Source organism: Falco punctatus, assembly GCF_963210335.1.
Source record: "Falco punctatus genome assembly, chromosome: 3".
Taxonomy (NCBI): Eukaryota; Metazoa; Chordata; class Aves; order Falconiformes; family Falconidae; genus Falco; species Falco punctatus.
Window position 1 is genome coordinate 80,063,019 of NC_137582.1, and position 22,674 is coordinate 80,085,692.

Here is a 22,674-nt window from a genome sequence, read left to right on the forward strand (position 1 = left end):
ACCATGATTCAACTAGAACTACACAAATTAGTGGTTCCCTTCACTGCAGCATAATTATCATGACTAAGATGCAATTTTGAAAGGTAAAGGAATTGAAGTTCCAAGTTCCATGTTTCACAAAGATAAATTTTAGGATGATTTTGTTTCAAAGATATAGTTAAAAGCAGGGTATGCGATCTTGAATCCTCAAATGCATTCATACATCTTCAACCCTCAACATGACCATAGCTATAATTAATCTTTCTACATTCAGAATTAATTCCCTATGTTCTGCATGTCTATTAAAGCTTGTCTTTAGTTTTATATATTATACTTGCCTCCCTCTCAAAGTGGGGAGATTTATTATGCTCACTTGTTGAAAGATTTCCATTGTTCAGGCTATTAGTTTGATTCATACTCAAGTTTTTAAAGGTCAGCTGCAAACCCACAAACAGCTTGACAAACAACCAACCTTTGTAGATGAATATCAAATTTACATGATATTATATCATTCTTATACTGTTGTAATTTGTAGCAATCTAGTGCATAGCATATCATGTAAAGATATGTAGGTCTTGAATTATTCATGACTTCAAACTATCGATAAATTGTTCAGAACTATTCTCCCTACTTGGATACCTGTTCCCATTTAAATAATTCCCATTATATATAATCTATTCAGAATTTAAACTAATAACTAAGATCACATTTGAATTCATGCGTTTATTTCTCAATTACATAGTCTCCAATAAAGTAGTTCAACAAAAGGTACTTAACCTAAGTTATCTATATATTGACTGTGTAGCATAAGTTATATATCGACCATGTTTTATTTAGATCTGGAAGAAATAAGAGTGCAGCATTACAGTGCATGTAACTTCTTATACGTGTGTGTGTGTGTACACAACCCAAAAGCAAAGACACCATTTTTCAGCCAATAGCCATTTATCATAACTGTTGGGCTCCTCTTACAACTGGTGATTAGCAGTTCACATGAAGAAAACATGGTGTCAGAGACCCCACGAGAATTTCAGCTTCTATTTCATAAAAATTGAAGTTTCATTTAGGAAGAAAGGGATGTGACAATGGTGAAAAAGTTGTCCCCATGCCAGGGCTGCATCTCTGATCCCACTGTGAGTCATTTACTCTACCTTGAGTATTCTACAATAAATAAACCGTTCTACTTTTTCAAGCATTTTCAGCAGGAAAGTAATAATTTTTCTTCCATATCTATTGCCTGGGAAAAAGAAACACAAAGCAAGATTTTACTTCTTTGATACATGAAGTGGCAGAAGTCACAGAATATGTAGATACGTGCTTGCTAGAAAGGCCCCAGGTAAGAGTAAAGGGAAATTATTCATCTAAAGATACCTTTACCTCTTCCATGAGGATGGAATCAGTTCACTGATATTTGGGATATTTACAGTTAACAGTTTACTCATTGTTACTAATTTATTATTTTTTTCTAAATTAAGGGCCTTGCATCTGTACAGTGATCAGTATTTCTCATAGTGCTTGCTTTTTGTTTTCAGAAGTCACTTGACTATTTTCTCAGTTGTTGAATGGATTATTGATCTCAGTTATTGTACACTTGGGGTTGACATTGATCACTTCAGAATCGTTTGAAACTGCTATATTTCTTCAGTATAAAATTGATTTCTTTAAACATTGCAGTGTCCAACAACAACAAAGAAATAAAATCATTAAAATGCCTGAAATATCCACAACGGTTCTACCAGCAACAACATCAGAGTGTTTTTTTGAAGTCACATAACAGAAATAAATGCACAAGAGCCCTGAACAATATCCCATGAAGATTTTAAACATAAAAATAAGCCACAGTGGCAAATACATTGGCAACAAATAGTACCTTTTCAACCATCCTTTACATTATCTTAATATGAAGCAACTCATTACTTCCAAAAGAAACATCACTATGGAATTTCCTTGAAGGCTCATTAAAACCATTGTACTTGTCATTGACCTTCTTATAGGTTTAAGAGCACTTGCAGGGGCTCTACCACATCCCCAAAAGTCAGGCTTTTAAGAAATAAAAAGAGAGGGGATGGAGAAAGTAATATAACACATTGATTCTATTGTAGTTCATATGCTGTCATTGATGGGGAAGCCTATTTTGTGCAGAGAAATTGTTTTCCATCCCACCAGTGTCTCTCAGAACCGTTCAGATTATTTGAATTTATAAATTTATTAATGCACATTACCTCATGTCTCCCCTTTAAATTTTACGTTTTAATCCTATTCATCTTGAAGCAATCCTGGCGCATACTTCCCATGCAAAATAACTGCATAGCAGCTTTTACGGAAAGCAGAAACTTGTTCTCATTTGCACTAGGAATATTTTATAACACAAAAGGTAATCTCAAAGTTCTTTAATTTCATCCACAGCAAGCATTACCTTTCAAAATTGATTAAGTTTATAGCAAATACTTGGCACTCCACCACTTTTTATCCTAGTACTCCAAATTGCTTTAGTTACTATGAGATAATAATAACACCAACAACACCAACAATAATAATAATAACAACAATAATAATAATGTAGTGTCATGGGTTTTTGAGTCGTCTGTTATCTAAATGTCAGAAAGAGACCAGCTTACTCAACATTATCAAGTTAGTGCCGATCTCAAATATAAGCAAAGATTAGAAATATATTGAACCTCTGGTTTAGCTGATGCCTTTAATACCTGTTAACAAGATGCTAAAGCTGAGCCGGGGTTTCTAAAAGATGTCACTTGCCTTCAGTTTTCTTACACCCTAAACTCCAACCACAGGAGAGACGACAAAAACAAAAAAAACAAGGGTACCAGAAGAAAAGTGATGCCATTAAAGACAAAGGTACCTATGATGCCATATTCATTCACATGCTAGGCTTCCCACCTGGAATATGTGCCTGTAAGTGCAGCTTGAAAGGAAATCAGCATCTGGGAGACGCAGCATGGCCAAGGAGCCCAAACAGTAAGAACCACCTGAATTGGCCTTCAAGACCACATGTAACATTTTCAGAAATGAAAATTTAGGGTTTGTAATATTATTTGTTCTATTCTTTTGCAGTAAGGAGTCAAAAATAGAGAAAAGTGGACAAAAGGACAAATTTCTAATAATCTCTTCAGGTAGGTTAGCTGGTTAAGAATACCCTTAATATTCCTTTGTTTGAGGAGAAACACCTTGAGTTGGCCTTTCAAATCTAGCAAATGTTGGCAGAATACTCTTGGCGAGGTACTAAGGTTATTAATGATAAAAATGTATCCTGAGGCTCAGGCAAGTATGTGCATATATTTCAAGCTTACTGCTGTTACAGAAATTGGCAGCCCCGAGACCCAGGTGAATAAAGACTACCACTCTCCAGTCCGTTCATTACTAGACTCTCCAGTTCCATTCCTTCAAGGCTTTTATACCGTCTGTTTTCCGCACAACAGTTTGATATGCTTCTTTGACAGGGTACCTAGAAAGGCAGCATTATTGTTGTAATTGCCCCATATACCCCTCCCTTCCCTCTTTTTATTTTTTTAAAAAAGTGCTAAAATAATTTTTAAAAAATCTCTGAAGTGCAATGAACACAGCTTTAAGGAAAGAGGTTTCCTTGGAGCTCTGTAGAGAGAAAGAAGCCATTTCGGCAACCGGCTGCCACACCACTGTCCTACCTACTGGTCCAGTTCCACACCCTGCCTTTTTTTCTTTTTTTTCCTTTTTTTTTTTTTTTTGGTAACAGCAGTAGAACTAATGGAGAGCGCACTCCTGGCTCAGACACAAGCAAGTTATCATGATCTTAATGGGTTATGCTGCCAAGCTGAAGTAGCCATCTGCCTGCATGCTTTTAGCCCACTTCAATTATGAGATAACAATTTAGCTTAATCTTCAATGTAAGAGCTAAATGTGAGATAACATGACTTAGCTCAAATCTGAAACTAAACTGCATTATCTCCCGATTTGACAGGCAAAGCATGCACCCAACTAATGGATAGCAAAGGTTAGCTGAAGGGAGGAAACTTGTTAAGCCATTACAACTCAATCATGCTAATGAAAGGTTTAATCTAATGCGCTTTACAGCATATCTGCAGCTGTAAGTGCAGTTAAGGATGCATTCATGAACAGTTACTCCAGCTCTGATGAAGCACAATGATTCACAAAACTGTAGTTCATTCGTGATGCTTTATAAATGATATAACATTCACATATACAAATAAGACAGATTTTGTTCTAAAATAATCAAATGTACAACATTCAACCACTGACAGCCCTACTTTTTTGGGGGAAGCCACTAATCTATGGTTCGTAGACTTCTATCTAGCTTGCAGCAGATTTATTTCATCTTCAAATCTGGGGATCCTGTTTACAGAGCAAATAAAAATAAAAACTACATCCAGTTTTACCGTACTTAGTACATGGTTCCAGAGTCACACACAGTGTTCAGTAAGAGTTTGGTGGATCTCCATCATATGCTGAGACCATACAATATTTGGCTATATCTCCAAGGCTTAGGTGACTATTCAATTTTTAAATGAAAGTGGTATCTGTAAAAAATTACCATTTTTATTTTACACATACCCATACTTAATAAATTCATGCCTCAGCACACAATGATGCATAACACATTTTGTTCTGTGCAAAGTGATCCTTTAAGAGTTTTAATCTGAATTTTAAAACATAACAAAAAAGGCAGCTCTTACAGTACTAAGCTGCTGTGCCTAAGAAACAATTACGTTCCTTTCAAATGGCTGCTATTTACTCAGGTACCTTTCATGTACTTACACACCTGAAACTTTCCAACAATACTATATATATCTTGTTACAATGGAAAACATCACAACCTAGTCTAGCTTTCTGGTTGCTTAATAATATGGCAAGACTTACTTTATTTTTAAATAAATGGTAGTACTCTTGACCAAGCTTACCCTATGCTTACTTCAGCAGAGGTACAACAAAGATAACGCTGGTCCATCATGCCAAAGTGATTCAGAGCCAAATTATGATGGATTATCAGGCAATGGGAGTTTAAAAAGAGCCAAGGCTTCTGTTCAGAATGAATACTAATAAGGCTAGCAACCACAAATTACTACACTTGCTCAAAACTCCAGATTAAGGATCCAGATAACCACATAAAGTAATGCAACTGCGTACTGATATCTTTCCATAAGAACATGTAGCTACCACTTAAAATAGCATTAGCTTCACAGTTTTACCCATTTAAAATAAAATAAATATTAAAAAAAAAAAACCACCAACCACAAATCGGTGTAAAAAAACCTCAAACAAAAAAAAATCAAACCCCAAACTTAAAGGTGTATGGATAACCAAGAACATTCCTACTTCCTCCATGGAGTGTTTGCTCTAAGCAATTGGTTTATTTCTGATTTTGAAGTAAAGATACAACCAACATTGTAATGCCACTTATTCTAATCTATAGACTCATGTTGGACCAAAACACATTTCCATAGCATGAAATATTCAGATTCCTAATTTTTTTTCCTCAGGGCATCTCAGCACAAGCTATTCTGCCATTCTTCTGTCTTCTGCTACGTATAATAACGCTGCAAATTTATTCCATTGCTTTCTCTTTTGCCTTTCAATTGTAACTTCAATGGTATAGTGCAAATTTCTTAGCAAAAGCACGGCTTTTCTTCCTCTTTTCCTAAGTGTTTCCTTTCTGCAAAAAACTTGCAAGGTCTGGAGTCAGCTCACTAAGCGCTCCTAACAATTAAAGCATAACAAATGAAAACTGCAAAGAAAGATGTTGTTATGGAGTAATTATTCAGTATTAGTAGTATGTGTGAAATTATAAACAGGTTTTTGTGTTATTTACACAACATTCCGCATCATAAAATTTAAAGTTATAGCCTCCATTTCTCATATTAATCTCCCAATTAAGAGCTCACAAGCTGGCTCAGCATTACCTCATCTGCAGTGAAGAGCAGACTGTTTCGTATTGGGTTCAGTGCTGGAAACACCACTTGGGAAACTGCATGGGCAAGGATAGCTGCAGTGCTTTCAAAGAGAAAGTAGGCCCAAAGAGGGCAGAAGTACATCACACAACTTCAGGATCTTTTTCAGCTAACAGGGAACACACCCAGGGACAATTTTTCTCCCCAGTGGGTATGAAAACACTTCCATGCCCAGCATTAATTGTAAATTATTGTAAGCCCAACAGTATGTAGTATATCGAGACCTTTCCAGTTAATTGATTAAAACTCCACCATTTGTCTACATGACTACCTTCTCTTTGCCTAATAATGTGAAACATTTTACAATGTAGTACTCTTCCCAAAGCTGAAAGCTTAATCTAAGTAATGAGCAACATTCATCACAGTCCAGCAAGGACTGTCAAATTTCAGACAATGGAACCAATTTAAGTTTGTTTAATGAGCATTTCTGGTGAAAATGAGTGATTTTCTTATGTACAAGATCACCAGGTACAAGCACCCACTAGATATACATGTCACTAAGACAGGCCCTTTGCTGCCACCCTTCCTCAATTAACTCAAGGGACATGAAGAAAAGCAGCCTGCAAATACAGCTGTTGTATGCCAAATGCATTTGCATAATTTACAATTTTAATATACAATTGGCCAAATTAAGTTCCATCTTGTCAAAAATCATTTTGGTTTACAAAAGCATGGCTGACCTTGGGATAAGTAGAGCAGCTGCATTTCTTATTGAATGCTCCAGCCAGAATGGATGTCCTGGCAGGTGAAGCACTAGCTTGGGATTTGGTAAGGTTACTGGAACAGACAACATCTCACATAGTTTACAAACATGCAAAGACCATCTCAAAGACCACATCCTTGTAATGGCAGTCTACTTTTCCCCACTTACATACTCCACAAGTTTTATGGAATTTAGCAGTAAATTTGCCTCTTTTTGCCTCTTTCTATATGCAGCAACGTTTGCTCCCAAAGAAGCTTTACATAGTATTTGCAGTAAATGAAGCATAAAAGCACATATGAACAGGGTGGGGGGAAACCCTCTTTAACATATACTAGACAAGGGCAATTTTTATCCCGTAAATGGTTTAACACTCACTATTATACAACACATTACAGTAGCTTTCATATAAAACCCTTCAATCCCAAAACAAATATTCAATGTATGGTCATGCATATGTATCTGTACCTTTGCAGGCACTATCAAGATTTTTAGAATTCCACATCTTAAACCTATATTCACAGGTTGCAAAACATGTGGATTGATCTTTCTGAATATTTGATTACCCGAATTCTTCAGTGAAAGCTGCTGGATACTCAATAGTTTAGCAGAGGAAAGTAAAAGTCAGCCATCTTCAACACCTAAATACAAATTAAAGTCAGGGTTTGAAGATAGTCATAACACATGTAAAGGTCTCTTAAATCCTAGAAGGTTGAGTGGACATTAAGAAACCATCTCACACACAGTTAAGACTAATAAAACTAAGTAGAGGCTTCTAAAGGACACAATATATATTCCAAAGGATAGAATATAAACTACAACACTTTTATTGGTAGCTTTAAAATAAAGAGAAACAAAACCAGCAAAATCCTACTCTTACTTCATTATTTGACAACCTTACAGAAAAAAAATATTACACAATGTAGTATGCAATTAATATATGTTTCTATAAAGCACAAGAAATCACAGCAAGAGCCAAAGCATTTTCACAAGAGGCAAATCTTTGGTGCAAAGTTGACATTGGAATGTTGTGTAAGTAAAATGTGCTAACATGGATTCATGAATAGCATACGTGAAAAGGAAATTAACAGCAAACCTATAAACTAATTCTCATGCTCCTAAAAATACAAACAACATTTCTTAGCTCCAAAACATTGTCAAAGGGACTAAAAATACTTGAACATATCAAAGACTACTTCTGCTTTGTTTGTCCAAAAATCAGAACTCAGGCCAAATGTACTGCATTGCTGCGTTACAAACCATGTTATCCCTTACTTTTTCTATATTACCCCTTAAAGGTCTTCCAGTCCCTTTTAACTGAGGAAGACTTCTACTAAAAATACAATGGTCCTTGATCAGTCAACACATTTACTGGTTTTCAGCTCTAAGACCCACAACATTATTCATTCAAAATGCTTTTCAATTAAATCCCTCATGTCAAGTAAGTCACATTAGTAAGATGGTTCTATAAAATGATCAGTGACACTTAATGATGACATTTAACGTTGATTTCACTTGTAAACAGTTGTCACATTCTATATTTATTGTCTACAGATGATTTCTACATCAGATGTCCTCAGCTTTCAAGTGTAATTACTTTTCCCTTACTGCTAATAACAATAAGCTACCAAATTCAAACTTAATCTAAAGGTTATTTTCTACTGGATTTAGAAGATAAAGACATGTAACAATTAAGGCCTTGGAAAATAATACAGTAGCTTATTGTTTGCATATTTATACCTGTTTGCTAGATAGGACACCAGTATTTAGGAGATTTACAGTGGAAGAAATTTACAGAGGAAGGACAAAAATTTACTTCTTCCTTTAAGTGAAGTGATGAATCAAAATTTCAGTTTCACCCTTGAGTTAATGCTGGTAGTTTACCCATTCTGTAAGATATCCTACTAAAACAAGCCAAGTTTAAATATATACATACACCAGCCACCTTTTTAGCTAGGGCTAAAGAGTACTAGATCTGTTCCAAAAAGCACATCAAGTTACATTGTGAATTTAAAGAATTCAGCCTACAGAATCTCAGCCTAGCTGTAAGTAGCTTTCTAAAAATTGTTTGTAGAAAACAATACACATTTTTCAATGCTTTGCAAATATTACAAAAATTCCATGCATTTTATGCATGCAGCTTTTCAGTAGTTCTACAGCAGGATAGCAAGTCAACAAGGGCTTTGAACTAGATCTGCCTAGACCTTTTTTCCCTGATGGTAAGTTCCTGGAAACAATTTTCCAAGGCTTTAAAATAAAAAAAAAAAATCAAAAGCCAAATTTCAATTGATTATGCTAGAATGAGTGTCTTTGCAAAATAATCTAAGCAACTAAGATAGGAATAGTAAGATTTTATATGCAAGTCTTCCCTCTGTCCACTGTACATAGGACCTTGCTAGTAATGACTTGAGTTACAACAAGACTTCACCAGGTCCCACTGTTTTTATCACCGCTGAGGGACCCTCATATATTCCCATTCCCTGAGCTGGCCAGCTATGTTTGTCCCTCTCCCCTGAGTTCTTGAGCTTCCAGATCTTTGAACTCTCTGCCCTGTTCCCCGCCAGCACCCAACAAGCACTACCACAGCATACACAGCTGCTTCCCCCTCTCCCAGAAAGGTCATCTGGTCTAGTTACTCCTAAGTAACCCAACATACAGACCAAGATCAAATCCCATCCCCACAGAGAGCCACAACAATCTACAGAAAGCTTTCTCAGCTTTTGCTGGAAATTCTTGTAGGGTAAGATTCAGGACTTTATGTACACAGCTTATTGTTTTAAATATAAAAGCCTGTCCCTCACTACCAGAGGGGTTCCATATAAAACCAGAGTTAACTACCTAGATATAGAGGAAATTGCTCAGCTTTCAAGGGAAGAAGTCTGTCTGTCCCTCCCCAGCACCACCAATGGGGCTGAGTACTTGCAGTATTTCTATTGATCTCAGTAAGAATTAATTTCCTTTGTTTACTCAGAGTATCTTTTTTACTCAAGAGACTCTTTTCCTTTAGGAATCTAATGTCTGACTGTAGATTCTGAGGTGCTGGCATTTTAACCAGATACTTTAATTAAAATGCCTCAAAGCATATAGGTAAGTATTAAAGCATTTCAATTTATTTACATTTGGTATTTACCCACAGCCTAGGCTGCAGGTAACTATGTTCAGCCTGAACCAACTCTGCTTTAAAACTTCCTCTCTCTTTACTGCATTGTCTCCCAGTTCAGTGAATTAATACATAAAATGGAGACAAAACTATTCATTTTTGCAGATGCACAAGTATTAAAGCATAAGACCTATAGAGTGCCCTGATGGGAGCTGAAATGTGGCCACCAGTGTCATGGGTGGAGTGGGGGTCCCAGGTGAGGCTGTTCAGGGCCATTGATGCCCATTACTGCTCTCAAGGCACTGACCTTCAGCTGTGTAACTATCAAGCCAGTAGGTGTTTTTTTTTTTTTTCACCAGAGAGTCTTTATAAAGCATACTTTTGGGTTTTCTTCTCATAAAATTATTTTCCTTAATTCATAATTTCCTATCTTGGTTCAACGGAAAAAGGAGTTGCTGCTGAAGTAAAAAAAATTACCTAAGCATACTACATCTTTATCATCCACAGAATGATAGAAACCTTATTGCTTTCCAGAAAAACCTGGTAACTAAAACAGAAATTAAATTCACCACAGTAGTTATAGTGTAATGACAGTGTAATAAATTTCAGATGCTACACAAAGCTGCTTTGGTCATTATAATCATTTTTTGTACCTTTAATTGCATTTTTCGTTTAGTCCAGGTCATCATTATATCTATCCACCTTTTTCTCAAATGAGCAGCTTCTACTGAAAATAGATGGCTCAGGGTTGAGCTTGGACTTTCTTCACTTTCTAGATGGATCAGCTGTTCCTCCATGCATGCCTGAGTCACTGCAGACACCTGCCTCTCCCTTAATAGGCATTTCCAAATGAAATGAAAGAGAAGCAAACACAAAGAAATCAAACATTGATGAGCCCTTTGGTTAGCCTGAGAACCATTACTGACCTTCCTCTTCTGTTAGTTCCTGCTCAGTCAGGGTTAGTGCTGTACAGCTGGTGAATGATGACTCATTTATGAACAATAACCTTGCTACTCTTGACAACAACTGTTAGTAAAAAGTCATTTGAGCTTTGAAAATGTTGTTTTCCCTTCATTCTAATATAATAATCAACTAAAGTAACATGAACTTAAAAAAAGTTTCGTTTTTGTTAGGTAGTTGAAATCAAAATGGTACTTGCTTTACAAAGTAACTACTAGATGCAAGATTATTCTGCCCATTTTCCTATAAGAGATGAATGTGTTTTCATAGCTTACATAGTACATTTTAATTCTGTGCATTTTTAAATAAAAGAGAAAATAACAAGCAGCAGGTAAAAGGTGAAGCTATAATCAATAAAAATGTGAAGGTGTAGTCTCTGTATATATCAAGATTATTGCACAAGGATGATGCACTATTGTAAATCTTTTAGGTTCTTTATAGACTTTACATCTTTATTTTATCCACCTTTGAATGTGGCTGATACTCACCCCTACAAGGGAAACCACAGGCAAGAAAAGGGGCCAACTGTCATGACTGTGTCATGGTTTTAGCTTATTTGATTGGTTGGTTGTTGGTTTTTTTTTATCCAAGAGTAATTCAGAGTTTCTAGCTCTTTTTGCATGAACTAGAGATACTAATAATGTTGTTCCTGCACAGAAATCCCTACTCTGGGTGAACTGTAGACACATCTCATTTTGGCACAAATGAATTCTACATTTTTAAAGAATGGACACTTGAAGTGGAGGTGTGCTCTGAAAGCAGGAACCTTAAAATTATATCCTAAAATAAATTTAGGATGAAAATACTTAGGGTTACTTACTTTTGAGGTGAAAGTAATTAGAGCCAAAATGGAGAATTAGGTATAAAAATCTCTATACAGCTTTCAGAACCAGAATAATTTTGGCATATATTTTAACTGAAAAAAAAATCCATACTTTATGAGACTGTGCTCCAAAGTACATTTGCACTTGGGTAAAATTATTCATAGTAGTATGTAGGTCACCATAACAGCTGACATAATAAAGGTTAAACAGCATAGAAACTCAACGTGACCCTAACCAGCACATTTAGAAAAAGCATTGCAGCATGCTGTACGTAAAGTAAGGACATTTCCATGCGATCTGCAAAATTTTCATGCTTTGCATTATTCTTCACCTATACAACTACCTTCCGGTCTCATGTATATGTTTGATATAAGGGATCCCTACAAAATGTTAATAAAAAGTAACTGCTCAAGAAGATGTAATTGTTGCCTGCTGAGACAGTTACAGCCAAACAGTATGCTAGAACTGCTAGGAAAGGCACAGATCCTGTGTGTGGTACATATTAAAAAAACCATTATTTTATGTTTATTATCCCGGAGTATAAAATCAGGCATTCGTATTTGAAATTAGTCTCTGTAAGGATACATGGAGCTGTAACACCTTCGTAAGCACAAAGAGAGGGTGCCAAAGTCTTGTCATGCCTGCTTATTGTTGCTTCTGATTTGAAAAGGGATCTAAATCAAATTTCTAAACGTTGATGAATTGTGTCCCATGTCAGCCATGTTGTTCTTCCTCTATAGAAATGCTCCTACTGTAGTAACAATATAAACAAGGTAATAATGCTTCCTCTGGTCTCCTGAGATAGAAAAGCACTCTTTTCATTCACTACCTATACTCTTGTTATAACACCAAAGAAATTCTTTGGGAAAGTTTTAATAATGCTTGTGCAATCCATGCCTGGGTTATCTCTATGTTCTGAAAGTACCTGAACAAAAGCAGTGCCCAGAGCCCTAATGTTGTTAACCTTTGCAGGAGGAAACAAGACCTCATACTTCCAGCCCTCACTGCACTTATGAATCAGGTATGCTTATTCAGGACACCAGGATGCATAATTAACTCAGGATTTTACAGATGCAGCATGAGGAGAATGGCCTGACCTTGAGGAGAGTATCCCAAGCAGGAAGCGTGTCTCTCAGCAGGCAGCTCTTACACCTTTAGTGCACCAACCTTAATTTTGAGTAATAAGTCAGAATTTATTTTTTTTTAATGAGACATTGCAGTACAGCTTAATATAGGCATGTGTTCACATAGCCTGTCTTCATTAATATAAATCTTTTTTCCCCTCTAAGAGGTGGCTGTGTTTTCTGCAACATCAAAACTCCACAATTTCCCAGAGAGCCCATGAAAATTAAACTAGATAGTCTCATGACAAAGCTATCGGTATCTGGCTTTCTTAATGAGATTGGTGCCCTCCCTGCAACCTCCCTGAAACACAACCTTCCCTCTTTTCAGTTTTTTGATAATTTAAAAAAATATAAAAAAGATAATGCTTTATAATTCCAAATGTTTTTAATATGGTGTCACAGACATACCAGGCTCATAAATTCCTTCTGTCAGTATATTAAAAAATAGCTTTCTTCCCCTCAGAACAGCAGTAGAAACAAAACAACAAAAGAGTGAATTAATTCCTACTGCAAAAAGGCAAACATAAGTCTTCCTTTTCCCACTGGAATTTTGAACACATTAGTTTACTATTCACACAGGAAAGCCCTCCAGTTATGCACCCTCCATCCTATTTTTTCAACTAGATATGATGAAACATTTGTAATAAATACATCCCAAAAAGGCAGTTTATTGTTAAAATAATTGTAAATCTACTTTCATCACTCATTGACATGTTTCTTATTATCTGTCATAATATTCAGAAAGTTACATATTTATGACCAAACCTGGCAGTGCTCTCCAGATATGCATACCAAACACAATATCCTCCAATTTACAGCTTCAGTCAACATATTCAATACAGTGCATACATTTTCAATTATTCCTCCACTGTAGCAAGGCAAATACCAGCTAAGATGCAAATTAGCTGCTAAACATACAGCCCAACCCTGTACCCAGAGCTTTTGTTAGATCACTCTAGAAAAAAATTTATAGATCAAGTTAGCTGACTAGTAGTTGACTTATTTTAATTTTTTATAGGTTAATTTTGCCAAAACCAGGAACACATCTGTTTCAGTTAATTCAAGGTAATTCACTTAAATTATTATTCAGTCTTAAGTGACTCACCAGTTTTAAGGACTGTTCCTTATGTACACTGTCTGTGGGACTAATCCCATAAACAACACCAGAAAACTCAGCAATTTAACAACCGAACTCTTAAGCCATTGATAATTTTTAAAGGTCTGGTCTTAGACTTAAACAAAACCTACTGGGAGCAGGGGGAGGCATTTTTTATAATCTTCACTGTATCAAACATATGACACTATATCTATCAATATACCATTTAACGTGGCTACTTACTCTTAAGTATTACCCAGAAACCTGAACTGCTCCACAATTGTCTCTGGCTTTCCTCACCCAGGGTAATATCTTAGCACTTATGTCTATTATATTCTAAAAGTGTGGTTTCCTGAAAAATACCTGAAAACTAATCCTCCTTACTTCAATATGTTTGTAGTATTGACATTGCAACTAGAAATGTGGGGGCAAGGTAGGGAGAACAGAAGCACTGAAGTTACATGGAGCTTTCAGTTCATTATACCATAATTCAATTACATTTTGCTTAGTTTTAAACAATTTTTACAATAGCAAATAATTAAAAGTTAATAAGATAAAGGGAATATAAGACCCTGAGTGGCAACCAACCAGGAAAGATTCCTATTCTCAGTGCAAAAGTGGATTCTTCTGCTTTAGAAGGAAACAAAAATAAAACTTACAATTGTTTTTTTCCCCAATCATTCCTTTTCTCAGTAATCTCTTCCCCAATACACCCAATATTTTTAAGCTTCTTTTCAACCAGAACTTCTAGGCCTTTCAGCAGACAAGATGTTAATTTCAGCAGCCTGAAGACATGTTCTTAACATACAAGAGCTACTCATTAACATTATTAAAACCTGAAAGATGCTTTTATTTGCCAAATATTTCAAGATGCATTTCCTTTGATAGATTGCAATTAATCTCATCTGAGAGTCAAAGCACACCAAACTTATACAACTGCCTCACACTTAAACCTTCTTCCAATTCATAGTTTCCTTCAACTGATCTGGCTATACTGTACGACAAATCCTTCCTAAATCTAACTGAACCTTTTCTAGCATTCGTATGATAATCTGCTTTTTTTTACTTAAGATTGTTTTGTCTTTACTGTTTCACAGACAATGAAAATTATATTTTGAAGCAGCTACAAAAACTAACTTCCACTTATAAGAGTAGCAACCTGTGAGTCAAAATTGTCGCGTTTTATTCCCAATTCTTTCAGTTACCTTCCCTGTAAACTAGGGCAAGTCACGTCAAATCTCTCTTTTCTGTTGTTTGCTCTCTTGATTTACTCTTCTGGAAGCTCCTCCGAGAGCAGACTTTTCATGTACCTACCAGCATCCCAAGGAAGCCTCACCCTTACTAAGGTCTTCTGGGTCTTTCATGTTAGATTCTATGTATTAAATAATGGATAGGAAATACTATTTTTTGTGGTTTACAAATACACATGGGTAAAGTATTAACTTTTCTCTTTCCAAACCAGCCAGGATTTTCAGAATCTGGTACTGCAGGACTGCCACATACAAAAAGAATACTCATCATGAAGGAAAAATACTCAAACCCAAGCACTTAATGTTACTACCCTAAGAAGAGGTCCTTGTATGAAAATGAGAGATACAGAGAAAGAAAAAAATGAACTTGTTTACATCTCTTCTTCCTGTCCTTGAGGGAATAAGTAAATATTACAGAGGAAAGACCCCATCTGAGATTCTGGTTTTATTCAGACACTAGATAAGGAATCTAGCTTTATTTTTTTTATCACGATTCAGTGTAGTTAATTAGTTTCCAAAAAATAGGAATGCAACCAATCCTGTTTAAGATGTGTACTGCTGTACAAACATTTTGATCTCAGTTATGGGATATGCTCATCATTCTCTGAAATTCTAACAAGTTCAATTTATCCTTTACTCAACCCTCAGACTACAATTTCGAAGGAAACTCTCAGCTCATCTCTATTAAGGCAAACTATGTTGCTCTTTGTTTTCCCCATTTATTTGTCTTACCTAGGCTGAATATAATTTATGGCATCTCTTGAGATAGCAGTGGTGGTGTGAGAACACAGGCAGAGAAATAAGAGAAGAAATGAGAGAGAAATCTTGCTAAATTAACTGTCCACAGAAAAGCGCTGAAAACAGTTATACTCTCATCTAGGCTGGGAAGGGAATATTACTTTTTGTACATAACACAATAAGGCAGTAAAATTTTAAAATGCAGTCAGCAACTCAGTAGTGAATTTTCTGTTATCAGGTACAATTCAAGGAGCTGAACTGTTTGCCTAGGGGACATATCAGGGTTTTCTGCACCAGTGTTGGAGAAATTTTTTCCACTACATATGGGAGACCTGGTTCAGAAATAGCCTCAGAATCTTCTCTAATTCTTAGGCTCAAAATAAGCAAACCCTCATAGATATGTTTAATTAATGGGTTCAAGAACATTGAGTCTAGATGAATATAATAAAAAGAAACTGCTGAAAGCAAGCTGTAAAGACAACTGTTTTAAGATAATTTAACCATAGTAAAAAGCTGGAAGTCTTGGGTATTTTCTAAACAAAAGACAGCAGCTGAAAGCCATTCAGTGAACAGCGCAAGCCTCAAAACTGAGCAACAATTTAAAATAGCACCATGACCTCCACCAATGTAAGTTCAGTGGCTCAAGCTTTAAAAAAGTAAGCTCCTACCAGAGAAAATAAATGGTATTCAGCTGACATCTGATGTATAGAGAGATCTGTAAAAGGATACAAATGGGCATGCCTAAAACATTTCAAAATGTTGTTTCAACAGAGGCATTTTTGTTAATAAATTATTCATGATATGAAACAGGATATTTTACAGCTGTGAAGATTTTTTACAAGTCTGGGGCAACCAAAAGTGCTGAGGTGTGGCTCAGGCAACCATTCAAAGTAAAAAGATGGGAACCTAGGAAAATGGACTTGGAAAGACTGCTTCAGGACTGCCTTGCTAGCAAGGAATTACATGTAAGTTTTTGCTCAGATAGCAGAAACATTTGCTGAAAAGGCAGCTGCAAAGTTTATCCAGGGCTGGGACAGCAAGGTGGAGCAGCACAAGCATGCCGAGCATGGGATGAAGCAGTCAGACTGCCTGTGGAAGTAATGGCCAAGAGACTTGAACTGCACAACCAGCTGCTGCCAGGATCTCTCCTGGGGTGAGCAGAGTAGGAGACGCAACAGGAACCTGAAAATCACAAACGGAGAGAAGGCTGTGGCTGAAGCAGTGGGGAGCAAAGAGCAGCCCTACTAATAGCCTTGCCATGAAGAGGACTGTACATAGGTTAGGTTTCAGGAAAGTAATTTTAGGGGTGGAAAATCATCTCATTGCACTGTAAATTATCCCGTGACCCTTCCCCCTCAATAAATTACTTTTCATCAAATCAATTGATTCATGTCTGAAAATGGAAAAAAGGTAGCTAGCTTACCAAGCTCCAGACAGCCCAGTTTAATTTCCCCAAGCTTCTGGGGAAGGCTTAAGATGGCATTTATCAGTGATCCATAAAATTTCAATTGGGTATTTTTGCTGCCAATCAAGTCCTAGACTAACTTCATTCCCAAATCCACACAGTGAAAAGGGATATTTGATTCCTTCTTCAAACTAAAAATAAGACCGTTTCATTGAAAAAACAATCTTAATACAATCTAGGCAGAATTTTAACATTTTTACTCTTTAACTTTATTGTCCCTTGCCACTTAAAATTCCTCGTCTTTACTTGCTGCTATGCACCTTGGGGTTGAATAGCCCATGGTGCAGTCTTGCATCCAAGCTTGACTAAGATCTAAAATAATACAGTGGAGTTTCTGGGGTTTTTTTTAACTACAATGCTCTTGTGCGTAGAAGCCCTGGTAAGCATTTTCAGACTAAAATTAAAATACCTGTTCAAGACTAAACGCAGCATAGGATAAACTGCTGCCGTTTCTCAAAAAACAGTGCCACGTGCCCTGTTTTTGGCACCCACCCTGGAAGTGAGGGGAAATACATTCTCTCTTCAACTCATTGGGACCAAACCCCTTGTAATTCCCTGGCAAGCACCCAGCACCCTCTCTTGACCTAGGCAAGCACTTTCCACTGTTCTGTTTTTAGTATTTCCACTGTGCAGCTGAGAAGTTGGTGCCCAGCTGGGAGCAAGTGTGATTTTCCAGCCCTTATGATCAAGAATAGAGAATCTGCAGCTCCAGATCCTTGCATGAAACTCTATCATTAAATGACATTAAGCAAAGTACAGTAACTTCAACAGGTGACATGGAAATTGCCTCCAAAATATTCTATATTTCTGAACAGACAAGGAGGAAGATTCTGCAGCAAAATAATTTGATCTTGGATTTCTTTCTCTTGCTTGACAAACTTTTTGATCCAGAGTACCTAGAAAGGAGAGAAATGCCAGTCTGGCATTTCCTTCTCTAGTCATGTTTTAGATGATATCTTCTTTTATTAAGATATTGGTGACAGTTGCTTACTTTATGGAAATACTCACAGGCTATGAATTCCTGATGTTGTGAAAATACAACTTCTTGCAATCTTAAGTGAGATTTCAAAGCCCCAAAAAGTGATCCTCAAAACTAATCCAAGGAAGCTCACATGCATTGCCCTATGGACCTTAAGCACCTCATGGCACTGGAAAACTTGGGTTTAGTTTCTACATCAGATCCTTCACAACTAAAGGTGCAGTTTTTACTTTTCATAGTGCTAAACATTTGTCTGGTTCAGGTTTTGCATAGGTGTGCCAGGAAGCAGTGTGTGCAGGCTCCTCCACAGTGGGGGCTGAGCTGGGAGCTGAGGGTGACCCAACCACAGACCATGCCCTCCCCGATGGGGCGCTGGACCAGTGATAGTGTCAGAGTCTGCCAACAGCCCAAGGATCATCAGACTACTTTTGTCATACCTCTGCTAGTACTGGGTTTCTTAACAGAAATCTCTGAAGCCCGAGTTCAGTTTCCACACCCCTATTACCATCATTTAAGAATAAGAGAGATAACGTATCGTAAGACCCTGTTCCCCAACCCAGCTTTGCTGAACTAACAACAGGGTGATAAACTTGTATGCGTACAAAACCTGTCTAAGAGTTTCACACTAATTGGATCTGTATTCCTATGGTACCTCCACAGAAATACAGAAACAAAGTCTGCTAAATGCTCAGAAGAAGGGGCAGAAGTGGAGGTGTGGCTGACTGTACTGGATATAAGGAACTCCCAACAGTTTAGCCAACACCCAAAGGCTTGCATAAAAAACTAAGGCAGAATAGGTAATAAAAACTGTTTTTTGGAATAGTCTTTAGTAAGCAACTTGCTCATCTAACCATCAAAATAATCTCTTTTCACATTAGCTATTTACAATCTTCCGTGAGTCTTGAAAGGCATTTCAACATCTTTCATTATTTACACAATGGCTCTTGTTATAGTCGGCTACAGGAATAAACTGCAGATAAAATGTAAGCCTATGGAGTAGTTTTCAGGCTCAGGTTTCTTCTACAATCTCCACAGAGCACCAATAAACTACTAGAGCTAAGAAAGCAGGTCCTTTCCAGTCATTTAAAACTGCTCTTATTGTAGGTAACAATATTGTCCCTGAAAAATAGGAGGCAAAATAAGAAAACATAAAATAGAGAAAAAACACAGAATAAAGAGACAGGCATGTGAGGAAATAAAAAATGTTCTTGCAATTGTATTATTTTGCAAAGGAACGAGATGTAGGAGTGGTCTCTATTAAAAAGAAAAAGAAAAAGAAAAAAAAAAGCCTGTGAAAGTAGTTCTCTTGCTGAGGTTGGGGTAAAAAAAAAGGGCTTTCAACAGAACAGAATCAAAGCTTGACAAATTACATAGCTCAAGTGACAAACTGGAGACAATAACTGCAGGAGAAATCATCCTGGGCTGATCTACCACAATCTGTTTAATATATACTAGATAAACAGATACAATCACCAATCTAAAAGATTACTTTGCCACTTCAGCATTTCGTATCCCTTTTGTAGACTTCTACGTCAAAGAACTGCGAAAATGGCTTAAAATTTTCTTAGTATAAATCATACAGTAGGGAACATACTCACTGTAGGAATGGGGTCAGTGCTTCCACGACTGTTTTTCAATAGCAGCCAGCTGACTGGCAGCTGTCACTATATGTTCATTTGCAGGAAATACTCATCCTACCTTTAAAAACCTGCAAAGAGAATAAAGATGGATTTTAAAATATTTGATTGGAAGACCAAGAAAGGAAACTGAAAAAATAAGGGGATTTTATATGCAAAGACAATGACTTGAAAATGGAGGTAAAGGATTGCAAAGCTTGTTGCTATTTTTTTAACTGAAATCACAAATAGTTCACAATATTTCAGCTCGCTCAGTTGAAAATTAAATTAGTGTATGTTTTGGCTATAATAAAAACCCTTCCTATATTTTTTTGTTATGATCACAACTGTCCGAATAAAATTTGTATGTATGTAACCTATTACGGGTCTTTGAGAGGATAGCCATGCTTAAGGGTATTTTATAAATCATGAGCTGCCTAAAACACAAGTGTCAAAGTTCATGGGCTACAAAAACCATATCTCAAAAAACTCTTATATGTCAGTGTAAAGAGAGATTGGTAAAAAGATTTACAAGTTATAAAACACATTCTTAAATAAAAAATAAGAATTGAGCTCTTTATGTAAGTGTTAGCAACAAGGAGGCTTTGCATAACTGACTGTACTTAGGAAGTTATCTATATGCAAACAGCATCAGCAATATTTCACGTCTTCTTGTATAGCCTGTGAGGGGCAGTTTGCTGACATGTCTTTCTTTAGATCAGCCACATGCTGTGGCACATAAAGACAGCCTGGTGGCTGCAATGCTGTCAGCCATTTTTACAACAAGAACAGTTCTATAACATTAGTGGATAACACTCATGGAAACTAACAAGAACCAAATGAAGATATATTCCAGATATTTGAGCTTTACAAAATTCCTACCCCCCCCCCAAAAAAAAAATAATCACAAATGCATATTATTTTTACTTTACATATTTTTCTATTTTACTGAGTTATAATTATAGATATTATATAACTATCTTATTAGTTGACATCATAACTTATCTCAAGTCCTATACCAGTATAAGCTACAAAGCTAACTTACAATGACACTTAAGCACTGCCCACTTACTACCTATATTGCCTATATTTTAATGAAAGATTAGCAAAATGAGGGATATTTTTCATAAAATACCAGAATTCTTTGAAAGGAATTTGTAGCTACTTTTGAAGGTTCCAAATTAATTACTTTTTTTTTTTCTAACTTAGTTTCTTTCCAGTCAACAAATACTTTAAAGTTAAGAAACAATTGGAAATTGAAAAACTGAGAGTATGGTTTTCCAACTAAAACGGTACTTATGAGTCAGATATGACAAGCTGAATTCTGCTAGATTTAAAGTCTGGAATTACACAAAATACTCACAGTACAATAAAGTACTGTCTTGTCCATGCCAAATACTTCCTAATAACTCTTTTTTGTTGTTGTTGCATATTCATCATTATGTTTCATCTTTTTTATTCAAATAGTAGCTTACTGATGGTTTTCATTTTACTTCCATTTTCATCTTAAAGTATCATAAAGTTAAACACAAAGTAAGAAGTAAATACAACTGATGAAAATTAGAAGAAGTGGGATATGTTCATAATATAAAAGCTAGCAATTAAAAAAAAAAAGTTAGATCATTTTTAGCCTTATATATAGTATATCCGCATATATTTGAGGGGAAAACGTACCAGATTTGTTTAAACTTTATATGCAGCTGTTCATCAACTTAGCAATAAACCCTAATGTTTTCTTGGGGGGAAAGGGGAGCAAAAAATAAAAACTAAGAAGTTATGTGAATCAGAACTGTCATTTTCATTAATCTGTGAGTAAAGTAGATGGTTTAAGCTACTTGGACTAAGTCAGTCCCCACTAGTGATGTATCTATGCTTGGAGTTATGCTTTGAAAGCAGCACATATTTCAGCCTTTGTGAGATAAAACCCGGGTACTCTTCTTGGCATATATAACATAATGTGCTGTTGCTCATTTTTTACTACTTTATTTCATGTAGTAGATAAAAATATTTTAAAGAATTTTGTTTAGTCTTACTTTTTTAACACATACAACCAATTTGAATTCCATGAACTGGCAAAACATGCTGCTACATATAAAATTCAAATAATTAAATTATTTTAGCAGTTAGTCAAATATTATTTTGACATAAGGGACGCTGTATGCTTACTTGCAAGGCTCTGTGTAGAGACAATATTACATAGAGGAGGATATATGTGAGCAGCAGGATAGCTGTCCTCAACTGTGATTAAAATCAGTTCCCAAGAATTAATTACTCCTTGGGCTTAAGATACCTGAAATGAAAACTTCTGTGTACGCTGCCTGCTTCTCTGCATGGTATGTTCTCTGCCTGGTTTCTGTAATGGAAAGAAACCAGTTACATCTGCTGTCACAGACAGCTCAGATCTCTCTGAAAGGCTGTATTTGGATCATGTCTTGCAAGAACATATTTCAAACTAGCCACACCTAATGGAGAAGGCGCAAATCCTCTTTTTACCTTCACCCCGCTAGTTTCAGCCACTTTGTCCAGCACATTTTTTTCCTTACCATTGTCATGTGGGAAAATGGAGATGTGCAGCACTATCTGTTAATAAGATTTACAAAAAACTGAGATTGTCCTGATGATTAGTCAGTAAAGAACTGTAAATATAATTAATTTTGAAAGATTTAATATACTCACAGGCTGGAGTATAAAGGCATTTGAATCCTAATGATATTTTACTAATATAAAAATAAATCTCCTTGGCAGCCTCCCCAACTTTACATTGTCTACCTGTATTCTGTGAATGCAGGAGAAAATATATATAGTGCAGGTAAAGCGGAATGGAAAGGACTCTACTTTTTTATGCAGTGCCTTTCATAAGTGTGTCTCTAGCTAATGGCATCC

At 36.2% G+C, this 22,674-nt stretch overlaps 1 long non-coding RNA gene across 1 annotated transcript in view; it reads right to left on the reverse strand.

The window, feature by feature from the left end:
• The window catches only part of LOC308060396, a 40,117-nt gene that overhangs the window by 12,093 nt on the left and 5,350 nt on the right, over positions 1–22,674 (reverse strand). Inside the window, exon 2 of the long non-coding RNA XR_013926706.1 lies at positions 1–22,656. This exon is cut by the window's left edge and continues 12,093 nt beyond it. This is a non-coding gene — a long non-coding RNA (uncharacterized lncRNA). The remainder of the gene's footprint in view (positions 22,657–22,674) is intronic.